This window comes from Saimiri boliviensis, chromosome 8, assembly GCF_048565385.1.
Source record: "Saimiri boliviensis isolate mSaiBol1 chromosome 8, mSaiBol1.pri, whole genome shotgun sequence".
NCBI classification, from domain to species: domain Eukaryota; kingdom Metazoa; phylum Chordata; class Mammalia; order Primates; family Cebidae; genus Saimiri; species Saimiri boliviensis.
The window spans coordinates 98,663,326-98,667,570 of NC_133456.1; positions in this window are offsets into that span (position 1 = coordinate 98,663,326).

Consider the following 4,245-nt stretch of genomic DNA (forward strand, 5'->3'; position numbering starts at 1 on the left):
CAATCAAGTTGGCTTCACCTCTGGGATGCAAGGATGGTTCAACATATGCAAATCAATAAATGTAATCCATCACATAAACAGAACCCAATTACAAAAACCACATAATTATCTCAATAGATACAGAAAAGGATTTTGATAAAATTCAATATCGCTTCATGCTAAAAGCTCTCAATGAATTGTTACTGATGGACTGTATCTCAAAATAATAAGCTATTTATGACAAACCCACAGCTAATATCATACTGAATAGGGAAAAGCTAGAAGCATTCCCTTTGAAAACTGGCACAAGACAAACATGCCCTCTCTCACCACTACTATTCAACATAGTACTGAAAGTTTTGGCCAGGGCAATTAGGGAAGAGAAAGAAGGGGTGTTCAAATAGGAAGGAAGTCAAATTGTCTGTTTGCAGATGACGTGATTATGTATTTAGAAAACCCCATCATCTCAGCCCAGAGTCTCCTTAAGCTGATAAGCAACTTCAGCAGTCTAAGGTTACAAAATCAATGTGCAGAAATTACAAGCATTCCTGTACACCAATAATAGAGAGCCAAATCAGAGAGCCAAATCATGAGTGAACTCCCACTCACAATTGCTACAAAGAGAATAAAGGACCTAAGAATACAACTTACAAGGGACCTCAATTTCAGAACTTGTTATTGATCTATTCAGGGATTTGACTTCTTCCTGGCTTAGTCTTGGGAGGGTGTATGTGTCTGGGAATTTGTCCATTTCTTCTAAATTTTCTAGTTTATTTGTGTAGAGGTGTTTATTCTCTTATGGTAGTTTGTATTTCTGTGAGATTAGTGGTAATATCCCTTTTATCATTTTATCATTTTATCAGTGTCTATTTGATTCTTCTCTCTTTTCTTCTTTATTAGTCTGGCTAGCAGTTAGATCTATTTTGTTAATCTTTTCAAAAAATAAGCCCTTGAATTGATTGATTTTTTTGAAGGGTTTTTCATGTCTCTGTCTCCTTCAGGTCTGCTCTGATCTTAGCTATTTCTTGTCTTCTGCTAGCATTTGAATTTGTTTGCTTTTGCTTCTCTAGTTCTTTTAATTGTGATGTTAGGGTGTTGATTTTAGATCTTTCCTGCTTTCTCCTGTGGGCATTTAGTGCTATAAATTTCCCTCTAAACACGGCTTTAGCTGTGTCCCAGAGATTCTGGTACATTGTTTCTTTGTTTTCATTGGTTTCAAAAAACTTATTTCTGCCTTCATTTTGTTATTTACTCAGTAGTCATTCAGGAGCAGGTCGTTTGGTTTCCATGTAGTTTGGCAGTTTTGAATGAGTTTCTTAATTCTGAGTTCTAATTTGATTACACTGTGGTATGAGAAACTGTTATGATCCATTCTTTTGCCTTTGCTAAGGAGTGTTTTACTTCCAATTATGTGGTCAATTTTAGAATAAGTGCAATGTGGTGCTGAGAAGAATGTATATTCTGTTGATTTGGGGTGGAGAGTTCTGTAGATGTCTACCAGGTTTGCTTGGTTCGGAGCTGAGTTCAAGTCCTGGATATCCTTGTTAATTTTCTGTCTTGTTGATCTGTCTAATATTGACAGTGGGGTGTTAAAAGTCTCTCACTGTTATTGTGTGGGAGTCTAAGTCTCTTTGTAGCTCTCTAAGAACTTGATTTATGAATCTGGGTGCTCTTGTACTGAGTGAATATATATTTAGGATAGTTAGCTTTTCTTGTTGCATTGATATTTTTACCACTATGTAATGCCCTTCTTTGTCTTTTTTGATCTTGGTTTGTTTAAAGTCTGTTTCATCAGAGACTAAGACGGCAAACCCTACTTTTTTTTTTTTCCTTTTCAGTTGCTTGGCAAATATTCCCCCATCCCTTTATTTCGAGCCTATGTGAGTCTCTGCACATGAGATGGGTCTCCTGAATGCAGGACACTGATGCATCTTGACTCTTTATCCAATTTGTCAGTCTGTGCCTTTTAATTGGGGCATTTAGCTCATTTACATTTAAGGTTAGTATTGTTATGTGTGAATTTGATCCTGTCGTTTTGATGCTAGCCAGTTATTTTGCCCATCAGTTGATGCAGTTTCATCACAGTGTCGATGATCTTCCCAATTTGGTATGTTTTTGCAGTGGCTGGTACCAGATTTTCCTTTCCATATTTAGTGCTTCCTTCAGGAGTTCTTGTAAAGCAGACCTGGTGGGGACAAAATCTTTCAGCATTTGCTTGTCTGTAAAGGATTTTATTTCTCCTTCACTTATGAAGCTTAGTTTGGTTGGATATGAAATTCTGGGTTGAAAATTTCTTTAAGAATGGCTTGTAGGGTTTCTTCAGAGAGATCTGCTGTTAGTCTGAAGGGTTCCCCTCTGTGGATAACCTGACCTTTCTCTCTGGCAGCCCTTAACTTTTTTTTCTTCATTTCAACCTTGATGAATCTGATGATTATATGTCTTGGGATTGCTCTTTTCAAGAAGTATCTTTGTGGTGTTGCCTATTTCCAAATTTGAATGTTGGCCTATCTTGCTAGGTTGAGGAATTTCTCCTGGATAATATCCTGAGGAGTGTTTTCTAACTTGGTTTCACTATCCTTGTCACTTTCAGATACACCAATCAAATGTAGGTTTGGTCTTTTCACATAGTCCCATATTTCTTGGAGGCTTTGTTCATTCCTTTTCATTCTTTTTTCTCTAATTTTGTCTTCACACTTTATTTCATTAAGTTGATCTTCACTCTCTAATACCCTTTCCTCCACTTGATCAATTCAGCTATTGGTACTTGTGTATGCTTCACAAAGTTCTTGTGCTGTGTGTTTTAGCTCCATCAGGTCATTTGTGTTCTTCTCTTAAACTGGTTATTCTAGTTAGCAATTCATCTAACCTTTTTTCAAGGTTCTTATCTTCCTTGCATTGGGTTAGAACATGCTCCTATAGCTTGGAGGAGTTTGTTATTATCCACTTTCTGAAGCCTACTTCTGTCAATTTGTCAAATTCATTCTCTGTCCATTTTTCTCTATTACCTTGCTGGTGAGGAGTTATAATCCTTTGGAGAAGAAGCATTCTGGTTTTTGGAATTGTCAGTTTTTTGAACTGGGTTTTCCTCATCTTCACAGATTTATCTACCTTTGGTCTATGATGTTGGTGACCTTCAAATGGGGTTTCTGTGTGGACATGATTTTTGTTGATGTTGATGGTATTCCATTCTGTTTGTTAGTTTTCCTTCTAACAGTCAGGCTCCTCTGGGGCAGACCTGCTGAAGTTTGCTGGAGGTCCTCTCCAGACCCTATTTGCCTGGGTGTCACCAGCGGAGGCTGCAGAGCAGCAAAAATTGCTGCCTGTTTCTTCCTCTGGAAGCTTCATCCCAGAGGGGCACCCACCAGATGCCAGCTGGGGCTGTCTTGTATGAGTTGTCTATCGACCCTTGCTGGGAGGTATCTCTCAGTCAGGAGGCACAGGGTTCAGGGACCCATTTGAGAAGGCAGTCTGTTCCTATCAAAGCTCAAGCACTGTGCTGGAGATCTGCTGCTTTCTTCAGAGCTGGCTGGCAGGAACATTTAAGTCAGCTGAAGCTGTGCCCATAGCTGCCCCTTCCCCTAGGTGCTCTGTCCCAGGGAGATTGGAGTTTTACCTATAAGCCCCTGACTGGGACTGCTGTCTTCCTTTCAGAGATTCCCTGCCCGGAGAGGAGAAATCTAGACTGGCAGTCTGGCTACAGCTGCTTTGGTGGGCTCTACCCAGTTCAAACTTCCTGGCCGCTTTGTGAGGGGAAATCCACCTAATCAAGCCTCAGTAATGGTGTTCTCCCCTCCCTCTACCAAGGTCAAACATCCCAGGATGACTTCAGCCTGCTGTGCTGGCAGCGTGAACTTCAAGCCAGTGGATGTTAGCTTGCCAGGTTCTATGGGGGTGGGATCCACTGAGCTAAAACACTTGGCTCGCTGACTTCAACTCCCTTTCCAGGGAAGTGAATGGTTCTGTCTTGCTGGTGTTCCAGGCACCACTGAGGTATGAAAAAAACTCTTGCAGCTATCTTGGTGTCTGCCCAAACAGCTGCCTAGTTGTGTGCTTGAAACCCAGGGCCCTGGTGTTGTATGCACCCGAGGGAATCTCCTGGTCTGTGGGTTGTGAAGACATAGGAAACGTGTAGTATCTGGGTCAAAATACACCATTCCTCACAGCTCAGTGTCTCACAGTTTTCTTTGGCTAGGGGAGGGAGTTCCCTGACCCCTTGAGCTCCCCAGGTGAGGAGACGCCCCACCCTGCTTTGGTTCACCTTCTATG